This window comes from Peromyscus californicus, unplaced genomic scaffold (assembly GCF_007827085.1).
Source record: "Peromyscus californicus insignis strain IS unplaced genomic scaffold, ASM782708v3 Scaffold_15__1_contigs__length_86483966, whole genome shotgun sequence".
Lineage (NCBI taxonomy): Eukaryota > Metazoa > Chordata > Mammalia > Rodentia > Cricetidae > Peromyscus > Peromyscus californicus.
The window spans coordinates 41,077,860-41,101,686 of record NW_026294447.1 but is presented as its reverse complement, the minus strand read 5'-3'; the positions used below and the strand labels follow the sequence as shown (position 1 = coordinate 41,101,686).

At 46.8% G+C, this 23,827-nt stretch overlaps 1 protein-coding gene across 1 annotated transcript in view; it reads left to right on the top strand.

Moving 5' to 3' along the window:
• Positions 1–1,878: 1,878 nt before the first annotated feature.
• The window catches only part of Ston2 (stonin 2), a 160,105-nt gene continuing 138,156 nt past the window's right edge, over positions 1,879–23,827 (top strand). The window contains exon 1 of the mRNA XM_052738699.1: positions 1,879–2,036. The gene's annotated coding sequence lies outside the window, so the exon portion shown is untranslated. The remainder of the gene's footprint in view (positions 2,037–23,827) is intronic.

Sequence of the window (23,827 nt, the reverse complement as noted above, 5' to 3'; positions counted from 1 at the left end):
GAATCTGTGCTACAGAAGATGATTTGTAACAGATGGATAGAGCACTGTTACTGTGTGCCTGAGAGACTTAGTGAAGGCCTCACTCAGGAAGGAATATTTTAGTGCACTCTTGAGTGCTAAGTGCCAGCCAGGAGAGAAGAAATGTCAGAGCTAAGTAAATTGGTTTTGTTTTCCTAGGTGGGACAGGGTATAGAACTATGTATAAGCGACCTCGCCCACAAGACAGCTCGACTCCACAGTCTTGATTCTTTCCCTGTTATTTGTGGGCTGAGGTTAGCTCACAGCAGCCAGAATTGAGTAGTTTGACACATCATCTTGGGGCAGCCTCCGACTCTGGCAGAAGCAAGCGTTTCTCCTTTGAAGTGAGCATATGAGCAATTCAAATGGGACTTCTGCTGTGGCCAAGGCCGCAGCCATGAAAAGTGATCAGCCAGGAGTCACAAGATGCCGCGTGCCTGTGTTTCTGAGACATGAAGAGGGATGCCCCTGAAAGAACTTTCTTTACCTGGTCTTTGTCCTGTTTTACCTCATTTTCCAAGCAAGTGAGGCTCAACCCATGCCCAGTCTGCTTTTCTAATATAAAGGGATCCGTGGTTTGTCCATGAATATAAGCGACAGAAAATGGAGGTAATTTTCTCCCACAGACTGTGCTGCTCTTAAGCTTGACCTGGGATGGATGCATTCACTGTTTAGGGCATAGGTCAAGCTGGATCCCGGCTGGTATCTTTGAAGCACTTTTCTGCCAGCCACACTTCTTAAGGGTTCTGTGAGCCTAAAAGCACAGAAGGAGAGAAATGCTCGTAGAAAAATGATCGCATATGGTGTGTTGTTTACTTGTTCATTAATATAAACGACAGAAAATGGAGCTGCTTTTACCCATTGCCCATCTGGGTGGCAGAGCAGATGTAAGAGTGGCATGCGGATTTACACCGCTTCTTTTTATTTTTTAGAAAGATCCAGAACAGGTAGGTGGGAACGGTGACAGGGTTAAAGAACTACGAGGGAAGAGATGCATGATGCGAACAGTTATTGTCCCCTCTTCTCCCCGCAGGGATTAGGGTCTGCTGCTGTCTTTCAGATGAAAGTTTGTCGTCTCCAGAGCATCTGTGCTCTACCCCTGAGGCTCACGCACATATAGATGTCTTTATGGCAGACTTTTCCTGAATTTCTGGATTATAAAAGTGTGTATAAAGTTCTTGGAATAATGCCTGCCAACTAATATACACCATGTTAATGTTAGGGTAATTATTATGTTATGAATCAGACTCATCTCTCCAGCTAGATATTAAGTTCTTTGTCGGTGACATCAGCCCATCTTGCCCTTTTCCTGGGCAGTAGTTCCTAGCTCAGTGTTCTTAATGTATTGACGGTATTGGGCTCTCCGACATAATCGCTTCCCTTGGTGAGCTCTGGTAGGTAGGGACCATACACAGATTGTGTGCTTGAATTCACAAACGCTGTTTGACACCTACCATTTATAAACATCTGTCCTAAGCCCTACACTCTACAGTTTAAAAAGTGCGGAAAAATAAATGTAAAGTCCAAGTGGCTTGCATGAGAGAGGCCAGAAGAGCACCTTTCCCAGCATGGTGGAGGTTCACAACCACCAGCGCGCCGGGGGAGTAGCTGGACTCCATAATGATCCCTAGCACACGGTTCCTTTCCCCAGCTGCTTGCTTTGCCAACCCCGTTGGGTGCAGAGGGGAATCCGAGCAGGTTTCAGAGTCCTGCTGGCCCTAGGTGAGGTAGGGACCAAGGCCAGGGCAGCGAGGCTCTAGGGGGTGACTCCGCCCATCCCACTCCTCCTGTCCAATCAGAGCGCGGCTCTCGCACAAGCCGCGACCAATCAGGAGCGGCGGGAGCTGCGCCCAGGGCCGGCGGGCGCCCTGCGAGCCCAGAGTCGCGAGCGGGCAGTGGTGGCGCGGCGACCCGGAGGGAGCTCTGCTGAAGCGGCGGCGGGACGGAGGCTGGGCTGGGGAGCGGGTGGTGGCGCGGACGTCCGCGCCGACGCCGGGACTCTGCTCACCGCGACGCCGGTGAGTACACCCGGGGCCGGGGGGGAGCGACCTAGGCGCCGCAGGTGGACGGCGGGGGGCGCCGGCCGCGAGGTCCTAGCGCCGTGCATCCCTGAGCACCGCGTACCGAGCCGACGCGGAGCGCCACCGTACCGCCAGCTGCAGGGGGCCCTCCGATTAGGAGGGATGAGGCAAAGCGACCTCCGCGGGGTGTTCCTGGGGAGACTCTCGTGACCCCCCCCCCACACTCATCACAGCACTTCTTGCCAGCCAGTGCCTTCCCCTGAGATCCAAGTCGGCCAGGGTGGCTTCGTTGTCCTGAGTGGGGAGGCGACAACAGGTGTCCTTGGAGACGGTGCCTCGCCCCACCCCCGCTGGAAATCCCGGCCTTGGCGTTGCGCCCCAGTTTCGGGGTATTCTGAGACAGGACCCCAGCCTGGCCCCTCAGGCTCTCTGCCCGCTGGACAGCGCCCAGGGGCCGCCTGGACCCCGGGCTTTGGATGGAGTTTCCTGCGCGCGTTGCCAAGCAATTTGCTGGACACCGCCTGTCGTCGGGATGGAGAGTTGGAGATGGGAGGGGGGCAGGCAGAGGAAAGGGGGGGAAGATTTGCTGGACATTGGCCTCTCCCTGCGATGAAGAAGGGGTGTGTGTGTGTGTGTGTGTGTGTGTGTGTGTGTGTGTGTGTGTGTGTGTGTGTGTGTGTGTGTGTGTTCCCATACAGACTCTGCTGAAAGGAGCTGCCTGAGGGCTGTAAGTGAATCATTAACTCTGGTTTTGTGCAGCTACTGCCCCTGCCTGCCTTTCTCTCACTCCCTCTGTCTCCTTCAGGCTTTTTGCTCTCCTTATCTATAAAGTGACAATACTGATTGCATTCGTTGTTTGGAAAATTATATGAGCCAAGTGTCTGAAAAATGTCAAACATAGCACCAAGCATTCAATAAACGCTGGCTCTTACTATTTATTGTGAAGTGGATGATTGTTTTAAGAGTAAATCAGACCTGTCCAAACTGGCCCAACAGCCATTTGGAGCATTTAGCAGCTTTCTCTCCAAGGAGAAAAATGTTAATGTTACTGATGGTATCGTTTAAAGGTAATAAATATATCCTACCAGGAAAGGATGGGAGAGATAAATGAATTTGAATTAGTAATCAACGCTTTGTAACCCTGTGAATGTTTTTCGAAAAGAAATCATAGTACTTTGTTAAATTCTCTCTCTCTCTCTCTCTCTCTCTCTCTCTCTCTGACTGATTGGGGTGATGAACAATTTTTTTAGTGTTTTATGATTTTTAGTCTTTTTAAAAGTGTGAGAGAGAAGCAGAAACACAAATTAAATTCTCAACCTTATAAACAAAATGCCAGCAGCTGACAGAAAACCGACATTTGTGTTTCTGACTTTATGCAGTTGATGGAATATGACTCAGGTGGTCCAGTTTGGTTCTTTGCCACTGTATCCACCCCGCCCCTTTGCTGTTTAATCTGGAAATCAAATAGACACTTGACTACATGCTTATTTGTGTTTCTAAACCTAAGATATCACGTGTATCACTTGTTGGAGTTGTAAGCCTTCTCCTGCCTCCTCCTCTGGAACAAACCCTTAAAGACCTCTGTGTTCTCAGTGGCCATCTGCCTATCTTGTCATACCACCCCACCCCTGCAGCCTGGACCTGGGAGGGGAAAGGTCAGACAGACTAGCCCTGTTTTCCTGTGGTTCCCAGTGCTTCGTCTACCTTAGGATAAATACACCATACAGAAAAAGTGAGTGTCTTCTCAGTGCCCAGGGTACATTTCTAGGCTGCAAATCTTGCGAGTTTGAGATTAGTGTGGCTTTCAGCTGTTGTTGCTATAAGACTTCTCCTTCCCAGTTGAGTGGGAGGATCAGAAAGCTTGCAGCTGGGGAGGGACAGAGGTATGCGGCACAGGGCAGATTGCTGGATTCAAAGCCAGACTCCCACCTGGTGTGAGCCCTGGCTCTCACTGTGGCTGGGAAACTTGGGCGCTTTGCTTTGATTCTCTGAGCCAGTCTCCTCGTGAGTGGTAATGTTTTGTTAAACAGTGAAGAGACGGTATGATAAGTAATAATAATAATATTAATAATGCTATTAGATGGCAAGCCCATAACACAGCTCCCAGGACACAGGTACAGGTCTGTGGCATGTATAGGAGGTTCTAAAAGTGAGGGTGACCATCTAGAGATAAAGGCCAGGTTGAGAGGTAACCGCTGGAGCTAAGGATAGAATGGGCAGCTGAGGTGAAGTCATCAAAAGCACGGTAGAACAGAGGGGAGAAGGCCCTGCAAGCAGAGCAGGAAGGTGACAAGTGTTGCTGTCATCAGCTTGGGCTAATAACAAGTGTCCCCAAATGCCGTCGCTCTCCGGTCACTCAAGCTTCTTGCTCACTGATGCTGCATATCCAGGTGGGTCCTCGTGTGTCTTCTTTTAGAGCCTCACATTAACTTAAGGGCAAAAACAAACCAGCCTCGCCCAAGGACAATATTGGCTTCATTTATGGCAAAGGGAAAGACATAAGATGGCACAACACAAGGGGCGGTGGTGGCGCACACCTTTAATCCCAGCACTCGGGAGGCCGAGGCAGGTGGATCTCTGTGAGTTCCAGGCCAGCCAGGTCTACAGAGCGAGATCCAGGACAGGCACCAAAACTACACAGAGAAACCCTGTCTGGAAAACAAAACAGACAAAAAAGATGGCACAGCACTGTTACACTTCAAGTTTGCTGGGAAGTGAGAGGTGGCCATCCCCACAGCCCCATGCTGTTGACCGAGGCCAGTGACATGGTCAGGCGTGGATGTCAGAGACAGTATAAGCTTCCTGCAGATAGGGAGACATGGCTGTGGAAGAGAACAAGGTCAGGGAAGTTACCAGAGGCAGATAATGAAGGATTTGGGGTTGTGGACCAGACACTTGGGACTTTATCTTATAAGCACGATGCAGCCTCCGAAGGCAGGTGTGTGTAGGTGGGTGGTGTATGTGCCCATGTGTATGTGTGCACCCATTTGTGCACATAGAAACCAAAGGAGGATTTGGGGGATCTGATTCTACCCTCTCCTCCTCATTCTCTTGAGATAGGGTCTCTCATTGCACCTGGAGCCAGGCTGGTGATTCAGCAGGCCCCTACAATTCTCCTGTCTCTGTCCCCCACACCACTGAGGATTACAGGTTTATGAGGATTTTTACATGGTTGCTGGACGCTTGAACTCAGGTCCTCACACTTGGGGAGCAAGCATTTTTACCTCCTGGGCCATCTCTCCCAGCTCCCTTTAAGTTGGGGTTTAACGACGAGGTCAGATTTTTCAGGACAAACCCAAATCTTCAGTAGCACTGTGGAAAGACGTTAGAAATTGGTGAGATTCAAAGCAAGAGATGGTGAGGTCCTGAGCCCACCCAACCACCTCAAGTCCCTTTCATGTGTCTCAAAATACCAGGACTAGAAAATTACTCATCTGAGACTTGAGGGGCTCGTCTTTTTCACGAGTCTTCTACAATGCGCATGCTCTCCCATCTTGAGGTTATCTTGCGATATCATCTAAAAACACGGTTCTCAAACTTTAGCTGCATCCACATCCCTTGGAAGACTCCAGTCAACAGACTGCTGGCTCTGCCCCCAGCCCCACCCCAGAGTTTCTGAGTCAATCAGTCCGGGGTCAGACCTGAGAGTAAGCTTTCCTGCCTTCTGAAGATGCTGGTGCTGCTGGCCCAGAAGCCTCACATTGAAAACTGCTAAAGGCAGAAATTAAGATGTAGTTGAGGGAAAGACCTGAAAGGGAAGACCTATGAAAAGTTCTAGCATTCTTGAGGCAATGGTTCTACCCTAGGCTGCCCCAGGTCATGAGCATCAGGGTTTGTAGGAGTCCTTGAACCTCCAGTTCTTATTAACTACTTGCTTGCTTGATCAAAAAAAAAATTTTTTTTTAACAGAGCTTTATTATGTAGCCCTGGCTGGCCTGGAACTCTCAGCAATCCTCCTGCCTCAGCTTCCCAAGTACTGAGGTTATAGGTGTGGACTACCTTGCCCAGCCAGGTTTCTATTAAATGTCACATTGCTATTCTCCTAGTGAGAAAATGCAAAGCAGCTCAGAGTTGGAGATTCTAGAAGCATACAAGGGTTGCTTTGTCCCACCCCTTTGTAGTTCTGCCCAGCCTCTCCATCCTGTCATTGAGCACACACCCTTTCATCTGGCTCCAGCCCTCTCTCTTCCTGGCCTGTCCACATAGTCCAATCTTAGTCCCTCACACTCTTTGGTCATTCCGGTCTAACTTCTTCTGAAGCTTGCCCACTGGGTGGACTTTTGGCTGAATTTTAGTATAGTCAGACCAAGAAATTGCTTGTCTCATTTGAGGTCACCTTCATGACTAAACATCTGTACGGTGTGGTCATTGCAAATTGCAGCCCATCTTCACCCCCAGATAAATAATCCCTTGAGAATCCAAGAGCAACCAACCCAAAACTATTTGGCTTGTTGTCATAGGAGGAACAAGTCCCAACAATTCCCTCAACGCTGACTCATCACTCTTGCAATGACAGAGTGTTTGAAAAATGGTTGTTAAAGAGAAAACATGTTGGTTTGTACAGGAAATGAAACAAGAGTTTCTTTTCTTTCTCTTTCTCAATTTCAGACATAACAGAAGGGTGACCTCCATCTAAGAGCCAGATAGCTTCTGTGTGCCCACCCTAATGCTGTTGTTTTTTTATTCTTTACTCTTTGGGGGTCCTGCCACCCAGCTCCCAAGTAAACACAGGGAGAATTATTCTTTCTTATGAATGCACGGCCTTAGCTTGGCTTGTTTCTAGCCAGTTTTTCTTAACTTAAATGATCCCATCTACCTTTGCCTCTGGGCTTTTACCTTTCTGTATACTTTTCTTTACTCTTACTCTGTGGCTTGCTGTGTAGCTGCGTGGCTGGCCCCTGGAGTTCTCCTCCCCCGTCTTTTTTTTTCCATTTCCCTTCCCACATTCTTCTCCCTCTATTTTTTCTCTCTGCCTGCCAGTCCTGCCCATTCTTTTTCTTGCCTTGTCACTGGCTGTTCAGCTCTTTATTAGACCAATCAGGTGTGCTAGTCAGGCACAGTCACACAGCTTCACAGAGTTAAACAAATGCAACAGAAAAGAATGCAACACATCTTTGCATCATTAAACAAATGTTCCACAGCAGAAACAAATGAAACACATCTTCAACTAATATTCCACAGCACCCTAATATGCAGCCTGTTAACCCATGAAATATTTTTAGTCTCAAAGTTTTGAGTACCGGCTAGCAGCCTAGAAGATGTGTCTCAAGGTGAGGAGCATAAAATGGCGCAATGGGATATGCGTAGAACATTCTAGAAGCAGTGTATATTGTTTTTATAAAATAAGAAATATAGTGAGCCAAAGTTAAAACAGAGTGGCATTTGAAAAGGCCTGAGATTTGATAGATAATCACACAATTACAGGTATGTATTTGAAATAGGCAAATCTCCCAGGATTCTGGGTTCCTCTGAAGGTAAGAACTGTTATTATTATTATTATTATTATTATTATTATTATTTGTTTCTTTGAGACAGGGTTTTCTGTGTAGCCCTGACTGTCCTAGAACTCAGTCCGTAGACCAGGCTGGCCTGACTTAGAGATCTACCTGCCTCTACCTTCCAAGTGCTGGTATTAAAGACATGCACCATTGCCACCCAACTTTATATATTTATATATAATTTATTTTTATTTTATGTTCCTTGGTGTTTTGCCTGCATGTATGTCTGTGTGAGGGTGTAGAAACCCTGGAACTGGAGTTACAGTCAGGGGTGAGCTGCCATGTGGGTGCTGGGAGTTGAACCCAGGTCCTCTAGACGAGCAGCCAGTGCTCTTAACCACCGAGCCATTTCTCCAGCCCTCAGAACTGTAATTCTTGTTCAGGAGGCCTGAGACCATCTGTTTCCCTTTCCAGGTAATTCTGAAAAGCAGGTAATTTCCTCTCCTCCTTCACACTGGGCTTCAAAGCACCATTCCCTTGGTCAACTTTAGGAGGCATTAGAACATTTCCCTTCACCTTAGGTTTCCAGGAAACTTCCAAGTTTCAAAAGATGCCATAAACAAAACCCTGGCCTTAAGAGTGAGAACCACAAGAGACACTAGACAGGAAGGATTAAAATGCTGAGCAGATTTAGAAAGTGTGATTCTCCCATTAGATCACATTTATCTGGCAACTTGATTATCAAGAAATATGTCAAATCTTCAGATACCTAACACCCAGTCCTTATATGAACAGTTGTAGGAAGTAGATTTACAGTATTATTGTTGTCTTTCTGAAATGCCATAATGAACATAAAAATACTAGTATTGTAATTATAATGATTAATTATAACATATTATTAATATCTAAATTCTATAGAGTGATACAGAACAGATAAGAGGGAAGAACTGAAAACTCAAGGCCTTTGATGTTTCGTCCACCGTGTGCCCCAGCTGACCCCATACTAACGGGGACTTGTCACCTCCAGTGGCATCACTGATCAGATGATGGTCAATGATTCTGATGTTTGTGATGGTCTAGAATAGCCTTTGGAAGGTGGCTCACATGATGACATTGACCATCCTTCTGGGTACAAAACTCTAGAGGAAGTTACAGGGAATCCGTGTCTTCTGACACAGCCTCTATTCTGGGAGAGAAAGGGCATAATATTTGCATGAATTATTATTATTCTCAGTTAATGGTGAGACCACCAACAGTGAGTGGGCAAATAACTAAGAGGGTACTGAGCGCTAGGAATTCAGAGCCCTAGCTGTGTAGGTCTATGCAGGAGCAGGTGCTCTGGGAGGGATGTAGAAGTAGGATTTTATAAAGGCAAAAACACTGGTTTCATAGAGAATGAACCACTGTGAACTGTGGGTCAGCCTTGGTGACTTACGTCAAGCTCCCTGACAAGATGCTTTGTCTGCGATGAGAGAGTCGACAGAAAGCAGGGAAATTGGAGCTAATGGCTTGTCTTCCTTGCTTAGCTGCCCTCTGCCCATCTAATATGAATGCTCATGCACATACACATTTGCATAACCTCCTAACCAATGAATATTATTCATTAGTAGATGAATAGCGTGGGACTCTGATGTGACCTTCTTAACATGCTCGTTTTATTAATAGGAAAGCCCTTGGGAGCTAAGGATGTCAAACCTCTTTATAAATAAAGCCTAGCCCTACCATAAACGCTGTCATCTGGCAGGCAATCAGTCCCTCTCTACTTCTGAGATGAGTTAAAGGTCAAATGGGAGGTTCAAAGTCATTCAGGAACCCCTTGGCACTTCCATGTCAACTGACCTACCTCTCCTGACATGAGCTGGTGTCTAGCTTAAGTTGCTCCCCAGATCATCACAAGGATTGTGACACTAAGGACTTAGGGGACTGGCCATCTAGCTAGGATTTCACCAGCTAGCATTATACACCACAGAGGTCTTCGACTGCTAATGCCTAGAGCTCATTAGTTTTAAATTTAGATAATTGCACCCTTTTCTTTCAGGCTTAACCATGGCTTTTGTTGAAAGAAAGTGCCTTTTTTTTGTACTTTGGGTCTGTGCAAATACACTGTCTGAATAAAATGGCATTGAGTTCTTTCAACCAAATGTCAACCAGGGTAGTGAGTCTGTCAGTGAGTGCTTTCAGTCTGCTTGAACTTGGGAGTGAGATATCAAACCATTACCAGCTTGATACAGTCCTCTATTACCTGCCTTTTGAAGGTATTGAATTGGTCTTATTGCTGGTGCTCCCTCCTCCTCCCCTTCTTCCTCCTCCTCTTCCCCTTCCCCTCTTCTTCTTCCTCTTCTTCTTCCTGGTGTGTCTGCCTCTGTATGTAAATATGGATGCATGTGTACCACAGTGTGAGTGGGCAGGGGCGGGTCAGGGATGACCTCAGGTGCCATTCCTCACCCTCCACTGTTTTTGAGACAGGGGCTCTTGACTTTCTCCCACATATACCAGACTAGATGGCCTTCTAGCTTCCAATGATTTGTCACCTGTCTCCACCTCCCATCTCCCCGTGCTGAGATTATAATAGACACCTGTGCTTTGCATCGGGCCTTTCCATGGGTTCTGGGGATTTGAACTTGGGTCTTCGTGCTTGCAAGGCAACTACTGTTATCCACCGAGCCATTTCCCCCAGCCCATAATTGCTTTAAAAAGTGAGGTGCTTTAATTAAGAACAGATTTGATTTCACTGTTTGCTTAAGAACTGAGTCTGTCATCTTTCTTGATTGGCACTTTGGAAACGAAGACCTATAAGGCTTTGATTAACTGGGTGGGCTGAGACTAGCCAGACAGTGGATTGGGTGATGCATGGTTTACATATGAACTGTTTTTATGAACCCAGGGTTATCAGAACTGTAGCTCACTTTATCTCTCCACTCTTGCCAAACATCAAGTATTAATATTTTTCTTATTTCTGCATTTCCCCATTTGGATGTTGAACTGCCAAAGAGTGTGAAAAATTTACATTGTCATTGAGATGATCAAAGTCCCTGCCGATAACCCTCACTCATCGAGTTTTCCTAGGTGCCAGGTCCTCTGCACTGCAGTGTCTTCCATTTTCTGCCCCTGGAGGCAGTGAGGGTCTCATTTTGCAGCTGAGACAGGGCCTGGGGTTAAAATTTGCCAGAGGTGGGAGGGGAGCTGGGCTTTGAATCCACCTCCTTTAATCCCTTAGGTTTGGAAGCTGTACACAGTCCAAAGTATCCGTGGACCGTGTGTCCACACTTGCACACCCGTGAAGAGCCCCGTGGGAGGGAGCGGTCCTTATTTTTGCACCATCAGTTCACACAGTGAGCAGTGCAGTCGAAGCACACTTCTCTGTCTCCCTTCTCCTATCTCCACTTCCCGAGTGTTTGGGTTACAAACTAACCTCCGTAAAGGGAGCCGTTTGAGAAGGAGGAGGCAATCTGTTTGAGTACCTACGGCGCGTCTGACCGCCACTCACTCATCCGTCTCCTTGGCATGAGTGAGCAATGTTGGCTCTAGCAGCTTGCCAGCCCCTAGCATAGTGTTAGGGACTCCCCTATCGGTGCCACCCATCACACTCAGGGCCCTGGCATTCACAGGCTCTGCTGTTGGTGGGTTTTAAGTTCCCCGTGCCTGAGCAGGCCTCGGAGATACAGTTCTGAAGAATCATTTAACATCATGTATTAGCCTCTAATCTGGGTAGCTTGGGCGGTCTCGGCAGTGGCCCCAGGACCAGGGGCTTTGATCCTCTGTCATTTGGTTGCATTTTTTTTTCCCCCTGCGAACAAGACACAGCATGTGTACCCATCAAGCTAGGTCCTTTGCAAAGGTGGGTCCTGGCTGTAAGAGAGCCAGGTAAGAGTGTTTGGGTTAATTTATTGCATATGTGTTTCTACTTAGAGGAAGAAAATTTATGGGGGTGGGGGTGGGGAATATGTGGCATGGTTGGAACATGGTGAGATGGTTAACAGCCTCTGGCTGGACTGTTCAATTCTGAATTTCCTAATAAGTTATTTAACCTCTGCGTACCTCATTTTCCTTATCTCTGTAAAGGGATACTAATAGAACCTCCTAGAGTTATGAGGATTACATGAGTTATTTAATTTAGAGTCATAAAGCACTTTGAGCTAAGAAGGACTTATCAAATAGCACAGAAAATAAAGTGGAAGGTGAATAGTTCTGGGCGGGGGGCTGGACAGGACCGTGATGGGTATGGCTCACACAGCTGCAGTTATAAAGGTCTCCTGGGGAGTCGCGGGCACGTGCCGTCTTACCGAGTGCACTGAGGTGCTAGCCAGGTTAAAGAATCTCGGGAGGCACCCTCATAAACTGCCCTTTCAGGGAAGGAACATGAAAGAAACCAGTGTAAGAGGAAGAGAGCAGACAAGGATGAATGACTTGGCTTGAGCCGCTGGGAAGAATGCTGCTGCTCCCCCCCAACCTCTCTTTGTGTGTGTGTGTGTGTGTGTGTGTGTGTGTGTGTGTGTGTGTGTGTGTGTGCGCGTGCGTGTGTGTGTGTGTGTGTGTGTGTGTGTGCACGCGTGCTCACCCATGTGGGCACGTATAGAGACCAGAAGTGAACACTGGAATTACTTTACCTCGTTCTTTTTTATTTTATTTACCTTGTTCTATTTTTATGAATTCCTTGAGAATTTATACAATTTATTTTGAACATATCCACTCCCTCTCCACCCTCCCATCCCTTTCCACCCAACTGTGAGGACTCCTCCTCCTCCTCCTCCTCCTTGCCCCCAGCGAGTCTAGCCTGTGCTGTCTAACTAATCCACCTCATTTTGTGAGGCAGGGTCTCTCCTTGAATCAGGAGCTTGCTATCTTAGGGAGAGTAGCTGGCCAGAGAGCCTCCAGGGTCCCCCTGTCTCTGCTCCTCAGCACTGGGGTTACAAGTGTGTGCTGCTGTGCCTTTGTTTTTTATATGGGTGCTGGGATACAGATCCATATCCGTATGCTTGTTCAACAGGTGCTCTTAGCCACAAAGCCATCTCTGCAGGCCCCTGTTGCCGTCATCCTGGATAGGAAAGCTGCTGGGGTTGCAGGAGTTTCTGGGAGGGCAAGTCATTGGCCAAGTTTGGATGTTAAGTTTGACAGGCTGTTAGACATTGACAAGAATTGGTCATTGAATGGACGCAGTTGAGAATTTGAAGCTGGAAGTGGGTATATGAGGGTCTGAGGCTTGTTGATGGGACCTGTGGTGGTTTGATTGAGAATGGCCCTCCCAGGCTCATATATTTGAACGCTTAGTCACCTGGGAGTGGAGCTGTTTGGGAAGGATTAGGAAGTGTAGCCTTTGTTGGAGGAGGTGTGGCCTCGTTGGAGGAGGTGTGTCACTGGGAATGGTCTTTGAGGTTTCAAAATTCCACGCCAGCCTCAGTCTCTTCCTCACTGCCTGCTGCCTGTGGATCAGGATGTAGCTCTCAGCTGCTGCTCCAGCACCATACCTGCCTGCCTGCCACCACGCTCCCTGCTATGTAGATAATGGATTAACCTTCCGAAACTGTAAGCAAGCCCTCAGTTAAGTTGTCTCTTCCGTCAGTTTGCCGTGGTCATGGTGTCTCTTCAGAACATCGGAACAGTAACTCGGACTCGATCTAATGTTGGGAAAAAGTGAAAGTAGTCACAGAGGGAGTGCGGGGTGTGAACCGGGGTCGGTTGAGTTCTGGCTTTTAGAAATGTCAGTCTGGCTCCTGACCTCTAGTTTGCTTCCCTTCCCCTTTCCAGGGTAAGAAACGGACTTCTTGGGGGTCGGCATTTTATTTGGTTGTCCGTATCGTTGGAGGTGTCTGGTTACGGGGTTCAACCATAGACCTGAAAAATCAATAACCTAGCATCAGCTGCCATCTCTCAGCAGCCGTGTGTCCTTGGGGGACTCACTCAGTCTCAGAGGCCGCATTTCCGTCCCTGTCAGCCACTCACTGGCGGTAACAGCCTGTCTTCGGTGGGAGGGCTCCGTGAGTGCCGCGCTAACGCTCCGAAGTGGTCCCTCCAGCCGTCGTCGCTCGCTGTAAGCACTCAGGTCAAGCCGGCACATTAGAGGGAGGAACCGTGGTCATGCACACGTCCTTCAAGCCCTTTCAGTTCTCCCTGGACTGAGACTCACAGTTTTACTCACTGCTACTATTCTCCCCACCCCCCCCCGCCCCCCCCCCTTTCTTAAATAAAAAATAAAAGATGGAAGGCAAGGAGATAGTGCAATAAATTTCACACGCTTGCCAGTTGCTTACGCTTCTCTGTAATTGAAACACTACATCTAGAGATCAAGTCTGGCTTGTGTTGGCAATTGCTATATGAATCACAGATGCAGAGGCGTTCAGAGAAAATACGGGCATTAAGCGGGGGTGGGGGGTGGGGGGGTGGGGGTGGGGGGGTGTCATTTCTGTCGCTAACACTAACCTCTTGCTCTCTCTTTGCCACTCTGAGCCAAGAAGGAAGATCCTCGCCGCCTTCTCACGCACAAGCTCATCTTCTCTTTTCTTGTTAAATTCAGATGTTGTGGTTGTCTGAAACCACTTTATTTTGATCTGCAAATAATATTCTGAATCTATTTTTCTTTTTACTATTTATTGTGTTTGTGTGTGTGTATGTGTATGCATGCTCAATGTGTGAGAGCACTTGTATGTGTGGGTGTACATAGACACGTGCATAAGAAGACTTTGGGAGTCTTCCTCCATCACCCCTTACCTTCTAGTCTCTTATTTGAGCCCAGAGCTTACCGATTTGGCTAGTCTAGCTAGCTCATTTCCTGCTGCTCCCGCCCATCCCCCAGTCCACTAACTGCGTCCCCTCTGTTGGGACTGCAGGTGGGCTGCTGTGTCTATCTGGCATTCACCCGGGTGCTGGGGATCTGAACTCTGATCCTCATTCTTGCCCAGCAAGCTCCTTACCTGCTGAGCCATCTCCCCAGCCTGTGGGACTTTTCACTCTCTGAAGACGCTAGAGATGCCTGTGGAAACTCAAGCTCTCTAGTCCTGCCTCTCATTCTCTTAAGGAGTCTGTCTGCTGTGTTTGCATTTATGGTTTAGATGCTTTGAATTTGTGGTTTTTCTGTTTTGCAAGAGTTACTGTCAGTGGGTTGTCTACCCAAAGAAATACTACTATTAGCGGTGGCGGGACCAAGAACACGCCACCGCGCTGTTTGTTTCTAAATCGATACCGGAGTGTTGTGAGAAACGATTTCCAGATGGACGTGGATGATGTGAGGACTGGGAAAAGAAAACATTAGAAACATCAAAGTAGGGAAATTAAGTAGGAGAGACCTTCCAGGGATGAAATTTTTTCTTTCCTGTCTTCCAGTTTGAGGAAGTAAAAAGAATAGGCATGAATGGTGGGAAATTTCCACCAACTTGGGGGGAAAAAAACAATAGGTTAAATAATTCTTAGCCACTGAGGTGCTGGCACAGGGAGTCACAAGGTCAGAGGATCCTGTGTCATTTGTCTGTGGTGACAGGCTGTCCTGCCCCCACAGGGAATGCCTCCTGTTGAACAATAGCTATGTCCCCAGGATGTTGAAATGCATGCAAACAGTTATATAAATATAAAGCACATCACTTTAGAACAGTGGTTCTCCACCTTCCTGATGCTGTGACCTTGTAATACAGTTCCTCGTGTTGTGCGGTGACCCCCAACCATAAAATTATTTTTGTTGCTACTTCATAACTGTGATTTTGCTACTGTTATGAAACATAATGTAAACAGCTGTGTTTTCCAATGGTCTTAGGTAACCCCTGTGAAAGGGTCATTTGACCCCTGAAGAGATCCTGGTTGAGAGCCACTGCTTTAGCAGTATACCCTGGGTGTGTTCGTAGACATTACCCGGATTGTCTTTAGTAGGAATATACTCTTTTTTATAATAAAAATAGATCGAAATTTCAAAAACTAGTGTGAAAGAGGAAATGAGCTAGAAATGTAGGAGTAGGTGAGCTGTGACCATTTAGAAGGAGTCAGTTGCTCACATCTATGATCTGAGAATTCTCTTATCCCATAGTTGGGACACTTAGAACATGCACTCTCTGGACATAACAGCTTCTAGAAAGGAAGGGATGTTGGTGCATTTCACATATCAAAACCCTGTTCTACTGAAGCCCCAACCAGCCCCTGGTGACATGTCAGCTGTGCCATGCCCACCAGGGTGTCTGGGTTCATCTGTCCTGGCAGTTGGTGACACCCACACACCCCTGCCTCCAGTCAGCACGTGCATGGGTCTTGTGTGTGAGTGGTCCAGGGCACAGCCTGGTTTACAAGGATAAGGTCACAATCAGGCTGGGGCCCCTCTGCAGCTGCAGCTCTGAGGCCCCCCTGCTGTGGTCCGATTTTTTTTTTTTTTTTTTTTTTTTTTTTTTTTTTTTTTTTTAGGTGTGTGGCTGTCTTGTCCTGGTTTTTTGGTTGTCTGCCTGTGTCAGGAGTCTCAGAAAAGGGAAGCAGATCCCCTCTACATTGCTGAAAATGGAAATAAGGAATTGTCATCTCGGGGTCAGTGTGGAAGCCACGGCGTCTGGCTTCCCTCTGCAACTCTGGAATGATTCCGTCCGGTTTTGAGAGGCCCGAAGAGGGCTTGAGCTGGACAAATTGTTCTGTGGCTGAGACTTACCACAGGGGATCAGAGGTCCCAAGGGGATTCTCAGTTGCAGCTTGGGCAGGCTATCCGCAAAGCACCTTAAACCTCAAATGCTGTCGCATGGATGTGTGCTTTTTCCTAACTCAAGAGATTCAGAGCACCCTCTCATGTGAGAAAAGAGCAAGAACTGGTCCCAGGGGAGGCTTCAGGTCATGCATCTCGCCTGTGGCCCACCCTGGAGAAGTCTTCCTGATGGGGCACACAAGAGCGTCGCTGTGTGAATCCCTTGGGTGCCCCAACAGAAGGCCATACTATGGACAGGTGCGAAGGGTTAGTTTCTTCAGGACTAGTAAGAGGGACACCCCAAACTGACAGCAAGACAGTGCGACCCCCGGCCTCCTCCTGGTTCTCTCTCCTCTCCTGTGCTTGATCCTGGTAGACCTTCCTTGTCCCTGTGTTACCTAAAGGTCGACACTAGTGGAGTAGACACACTTACCTCTTTTCCCTGGGTTTCCTCTGGGTTCTGGCTTTTCCACATCTTCAGGATGGTGACAGAGCAACCCCCCCCCCCAAACTGGCTGCTTATCATGTCCAACCATAACTATTAACCTTCCCCAGATTCCAAACTTAATTCTTACCTTCTCCTAGTATTTCCACTCCGTCTCTCCCAGTCCAATCCTCTTGCTTCTTGTGGCCCTTCAGTATGTTTTAGCAGCACCCTGTATTTTTTTTTTTTCAGTATAGCTCTAGACTGACTGGAACAGCTCAGTGATTGTCACACAGGCCCATCAAACTCATTCATCCAACACTAAACTCACCATATCCCTCTCTCCCCTCAGCCATTCTTCCTGAAGTCCTTGTCTTGGCGAACAGTACAACCTGGTCCCTTCCAAGGCTCTTTTTCATCTATCTACCACATAATGACTTCGTCATGCAGTAGCGTAACAGACTTCATCCCTGTGCCTCGATGTTACCCCCTATAAAAACATTCCCCCCCCTCCATCTTGCTAGTTTGAACACCATAATTCTTACTTATCTTCGTCTACCTTACTCATTGATTCCAGAGTGCTCTTTCTAAAACACAGATTAAGCCGTGTTATTTCTATCATTTGTTTAATTGGTGTCTGTTGCTTTTATTTCAGGATCCAGCCTCTGGGTGGGCCCCACCTGCAGGACCCTGTCGAGCTTTATTCTTGGTCTTTCCAACCTCTCATCATTCTACATTTCTCCTGGCTCCTTGCTTTTCCAAACTGAATTATCTATAGGTCAGAAGACAACATGCTTTCATTCATTAGGCTTTTTATGAGCACTTGGCATTTTAATGCTGCTGTTTTGAGGGGGATCTTACCAAAAAAACTATTGGAATTTGAATTTCCAAGCCATGTACAAAACAAACATCCTCAAGCCTTCTGCGTGTCCACCACCCCTGCCTTTTACCCCATCACTTCCATTAATTAGCTCTGAGTGGCAAAACCTTTGTGAACTCTAACCTCTCCTTTGAAGCACAGTCTTCCTTCATCTCATGGTTTGCCTATATCTCCACATCCTGCTTTATCTCTCATACACACACACACACACACACACACACACACACACACACACACACTCCAGCTTTTATGGTCAGCATGTCCAAGTATGACGTTAGACAAGGCGAGGTCCGTGGATGGTCTTAAGAACTAGGGATTCCTGTTGCATATACTTTGGGGTAGTAAACAGCAGTTTTACATGTTATCATGGCTAGGTGAGCATGGCTGAGTAAAATGGTTCATTGTATTCTCATGGTTTGTTCTTATAGAGACCACGCTGCCATCTGAGAATGTCCTTCTCTCTCACCTGTGTTCCCTGCTCCAAGCTAATTTCCATGTATATTTCAAACCTATAGGTGTCATTTCTTCTCACTTGTTCTTAGCTGGCCCCAGATGGAACCGTGTGTCATCCTTCTGCATGCTCATGGCCCTGTTGGATTCTGGTGTAGCCCTAATCATATGATATCATGTTTGTTCATCTGCCCACCTCTTTGAAGAGGTTGGATTTTACTCATCTCTAGCCATACAATTTCACTAGCTATGCCAAGCAACAGGGAATGTTAAATGAATGCTTAATAAAAGATTGGGAAAGTGAAAAAACGAATGGATGGTGTTCTGTGACAGAGTTCTAATACCCTGCAGAAGCTCCTTGAGTACAGATAACCAAAGGCCCTAAGGCACCTGCTGGGTCATTCTTCAGCCTTCTGTGTGTGTGAGATTGTATACTAACATGGGCTCTTATCTACATTTAAGCTTTCTATATAGGCCACCTCTTAGGCACCTTCGAAGCCCTCAGCCTCACCTTTCTCCAGGCTACTGTGGTGGCCAAGTCTCCTGGGGTGAGTCATTCTGCTGAAGATTGATGCTGAGGTCCACCAACTACTTCCGGGTTCAGATGAAGTATCACACTGAAGGCATGGAATTGTATGTTCCCCACATGCTGCTACAGGAGCCAAAAGATGTGCCCTGTACGTGGAAAGTTGAGCCGCCATGCAGTGAACTCTGACCCAAAGGGAACAAAACCAGGCAGCACCTGCCAGATATACCCTGTCTCTAAGCACCACCCCATCCACTGGAAAATTTAGAGACCAAAGTCCCTAATGTCTTCTGAGACCACCAGGCAGCAAGCTGTGGTTCCTTTGAAGCCAGGCTACCTCATCTGGTATTTCCCTGCCCCTTGACTCTTGACCCTTTGCATGGACTTCCCTGGGGTTGCCAGAAAACCCTGGCATAGAAGCTTGACCTTGAGCTCTAGCCTAGCACACGTTCAAACATGCCACTCTTCCCTCCGAACCCCAGGCCAGGGAAGGGAGGAGAGGGGAGAACAGGGTCCAGGTCTCTAGAACAAAGATGCTACAGATCTTAGTGCCCTCTTCACCTTCAGCTGTGCAGCACTGAGGGCACTGGTCACCCCCAATGAGGAGAACTGGCAGATGGGCTTACTAGTAGAAAAAACGATAGACCAGATTTGGAACCTGTGACCTGGTTGTTGTTCAGACTAATGTCTGTCCTGGGACTTCCTACTTAAAAAAAAAAACCTTTCTGATTAAAAAAAAAAAAGTCATATATATATAACTTTAAAGGCCTATAGCCCAATGGAGTATTACATAGCCACAAAGTGGATAATTATGATTTTGTGATGAATTTTGGGTTTATGTCACAGCTTATCCTCTCCTTGTGTGAACTTGTGAAAATTGGCCCATCCAAGCCTCCGTTTCCTTAACTAGAAAATAAATGCTAGTAGATGCCCTTTACCTCACAGGGCTCATGTGAAGATTTCATTACAATACAACGCATGGAGAACCATCAAGACTTAAAAATTGTAGCTTTAGTTATCAGTTTCCTTTTTCTTTTTTAAGTATAATTTGTGAGTGATAGTATTAACACCTGTGCCCGGGGAACACAACTTTAAGGTGAGATTTTGAAGTCGTTCAAAGCTTTATTGGGATTTCAACAGGAATACTCTTCTTGTTCTGAAATTTTTTTCTTAGGGAAAGAAAGTCACAGACCTGGTTTTAATTTTGCTAAAAGAGTGGATTTTTTTTTTAAGGGAGGGGGTGCAAAATTACATGTAAGCAGTGTTGACCTACTAGGTTTTTAAAACCTATTTTCCCTTTTTAGGGTGCTTTCATAGTCTTTATAAAAAGGCTAATATCAACCTTAAATTAGTACATTTTGAGGGGTGGGCAGAGGGGTTCTTTATTTTCACTCTGGCTGGGATGATCCCAGGAAGTAGCCTCTTGGTCCTCAGGTAGATTCCAGTTTGTTCCTGCCAGGGCTGGAGAAGTGCTTCCTCTTTGGAAGTGTGTGTAATCAGGACCAACAGTGTAACCTGGTGAGTCCACCTCTTCCAGAACTCTATTAAGAGGCGTTAAACTTTAGGGCCAGCAAGTTGGCTCAGCAGGTAAAGGTGCTTGCCACCAAGCCTGATGGCCTGAGTTTGATCCCTGGCTCCCTCATGGGGGAAGGAAAGTACTGACACCCACAAGTTATCCTCTAATCTCCAAATGTGTGCTACAGCACAATAAATCAACAAATAAATTAATTTATTTCTTTTTAAAGGGTCTTTAAATTATAGTTATTTTTAACTTTTTGTGATCAAGCGCCAGCTCAGGTCTTCTACTCTTCCACAATTCCGGCTGCTTTCCTTCCTTGTGACCTGCACTGGGTGACAAGGCCTCCTCCGTTCCTCCTGGAGTGGACACTCTAGCCAACCTCTCAAGAGTCACTAGTGACCATCCAGCCCATTATGTTTTTCTATGATGCTCACTAGGAAGTCTGCGTTTTTTCTGGAAAATTCTCTCTTGCCTCCATGACCTCTTGAATGATTCTGGGTTGTTTTTTGTTTTGTTTTGTTTTGTTTTGTTTTGTTCTTAATTGCTCAGCCTTGTCACTGCAGGCGCCCTTCGTCTTTATGAGCCTCCCTCCCATGTGTACAGCGGCTCCAAGGGTCAGGCAGCTTCTGACTCTTTACTTCCTATAAGTGATAGCCTGCTGCTTCTGCTTCGTACACCGTCTGTCCTGGATGACTGTAAAATCTTTTAAACCCCCCCCCCAACTTTTTCCACATTTTCTGTAGCCACCCTTTTCTTTTAAACCCTTGAATCTCAGCATAGGCCAGATAAAACTCACTTCCCACCTCCACCTCTAATTAGCTGCTCTCAGTACCGAACCACCCCTGGCTTCCTTAGGATCCGTTCTGGGGCTTTCTCTCTCCTCCATTCCGCTACTAATGGCATTGGCAGTCCCCTAATCACCAAGCTTAATTGCTCTTCCTTATCACTCTTCCTTTTATTCCGTGGAGTGATGAATGACCCAAGGATTGATTCCTTGTGGCTCTAGGCATTTCGTCTCCTTTTATCTTCTTGATAGGTCAAGGTTTGCTCCTAACAGCACGTCCCTGCTTTTTCTAACACATGAATGTTTGTGCTGGAAGGGGTGTGTGCTGTGCAGGGCTTCTTGGCCACACATCTCCAGGGTAGCATTCAGAAAAAGGGACATGTTTTCCTGCTGTGATGTGGATGCCAATGCCCACAGTTATGCAACAAGGGGTGAAGAGTTGGTGGTGCATTCTGTGGTGCTGAAGGCAGATGTCAGGGAAAGAGGTATGGGGGGCACACCAACCTCGGCAGACGTTCTATTTCTAAAAAGAAGGGAGAGGATGGGAAAAATGTCTTTTCAGTCTGTCCTGTACCTAAAGAGATGAATTGTGTGTTTTTCTAGACAAGGCTGTGTTGGGCTAACTTCTCTGTAGATCTGGACAAGTTTGAGATGTATTGCCTGGAGCTGTTTTCTTCTAGCCCTTGTTTATCTTGGTATAGAGAAAGTGGGAGGGAGCTTCTAAATTACAAAATCCATGTTTTTTGCAGAGGTACAGTTCAGTTGGGATAATACCACACTCTCATGTCACAACTACATGTCTTTGGAGATGATTAGCATGCTGCATAGAGGTTCAAGAGACCCATGATCACATTGATGCTCCCTATTGACTGAGGTGGGTGAGTTGAACTCAGCAGCTGTGGCACACCTGGGCTGATCCTATGGCAGATGTCCCCTCAGCTGTGTGGTTCACACTGCATGGTCACTGTACACATAGGTGGTCCTATGGCAGATTGTCCCCTCAGCTGTGTGGTTCACACTGCATGGTCACTGCACACATAGGTGGTCCTATGGCAGATGTCCCCTCAGCTGTGTGGTTCACACTGCATGGTCACTGTACACATAGGTGGTCCTATGGCAGATTGTCCCCTCAGCTGTGTGGTTCACACTGCATGGTCACTACACACATAGGTGGTCCTATGGCAGATTGTCCCCTCAGCTGTGTGGTTTACACTGCATGGTCACTGTACACATAGGTGGTCCTATGGCAGATTGTCCCCTCAGCTGTGTGGTTCACACTGCATGGTCACTGCACACATAGGTGGCCATGGGGATGGGGCCTCAGAATTGTCCAATGTGGTGAGCTGAGGCAGGATAGAAAAGATCAGGCGTACTAAGGGACAAGGAAGGAAAAGAAGGGCCTGACAGAGGACCCGAATCCTTCCACACAACCTGCGCAACCAAAATTGCCTACTAAGATAGTGTGTTTTTTCCAAAGTCCTCTTAAACAAGAAAGTAAAAACAGCAGCAGCTATGATTATGATTTGTAATCTTGAATGTTACCATATCAACACTCCTCACATCCATAAACATCACATTCAAAAAACACCTTATAATTCCATTTACAAAAGTTATCCCTTAAGAAAAATAAAGCTATACACTTTAAACCTTTATACCCTATCTTACATTTTAAACTGTGCTTAATCATTAAACCTTTTTTTATAAGTTTTATCCCTTGAGACTTGTACTGAGAAAGCCACAAGAACATACATTAGCTGTTAGGAAGACATTTAAGATCGACTTTGGCTGTGTGTGGTAGCTCATGCCTTCAATCCCAGCATTCAGGAGGCAGAAGCAGGTGGATCTATGTGACATAGTGACAGCCTAGTCTACACAGTGAGTTCCGGGACTACATAGTGAGATCTTGTCTTGAAAGAAAGAAAGAAAGAAAGAGAGAGAGAGAGAGAGAGAGGGAGGGAGGGAGGGAGGGAGGGAGGGAGGGAGGGAGGGAGGGAGGGAGGGAGGGAAGGAAGGAAGGAAGGAAGGAAGGAAGGAAGGAAGGAAGGAAGAAAGAAGATTGACCACCTTATGAGCCAGCACACAAGTCATGGGATGGTGCCTTCCTCTACTATTTGTCTCCCTTTGAACTGGAATTCTTTTTTGCCTATAGTCAGGGATCTGGTTTACCTAAGTGGAGGTCCCTGAGGGACAAGGGAATTCTAAGGGCTGCGGGTGGCTATGTAGCATTGTGTCTCCCTGCGCTGACAGCCCTGCTTCTCATCCAACACTCATTTCCAGAGCCTCAGATCATGCTGGCCAGCTGTTTCCTGTATAAGGCTGAAACTTTGACCATGACTTCCTTTCCCCCTAAATTTCTAAGGTCTCCCCTTCTCTTCCACTTTCACTTCCTGAAATGCCATGGCCGCAAGAGTCAGGTCGTCGGGCTTGCACTCTTTCTCTGTACCAAGCTAACGCCAAGTCCCCCGTGAGGAATGGAGACATTAATGATGGTGGACACCACCAATTGAGCACTTGCTCTTTGCTTTGCAAAAGGTCTTCGATGCAGCCTCTCCGTTCATCTCAGAGGAACCTTTGAGAAGAAATTCCTATCACTGTCAGAGGAAACAGGCTTAGCATCCTAGGAGACATTCCCTGATGCAGCTAACAACGAGGAACTTAACTGGCTAGCCTGAAGGGCCTGTGCTCTGAATTACCCATTCTCCTGAGCAGTAGGTCATATAGAGTCCTCTATTCTCCTTCCTGCATTCCCAGCTCCCGAGACCTGTGCTCATCCTCCATAGCACCCTACATCATCATCAAGCTCAAAGCATATAGCCCTGAGATTCCCCCAGGGTATTTAAAAACTCAAATTCTAAGATGGAATTAGATCTCTTTTCTGTACCTTTTCATTTCTCCAAATTAACCTTGAATATTTATGCACATACCTAGAACCCATAAAGTTACATAATTTTGTTAAGCACACAATAACTCTAGGAGTTTCAAAGGATACTTATTTAACTCCCCCTGCAGAGTAGTCTGGTATTGGGACTTGCATTTAAGGTTGTAGAGAGAGTATCTGACAGCTGTCCTTTCACTGTGATATCAGATGTCCTTCAAGGAATGAGGCCATTGGATAGTTGGCATTTC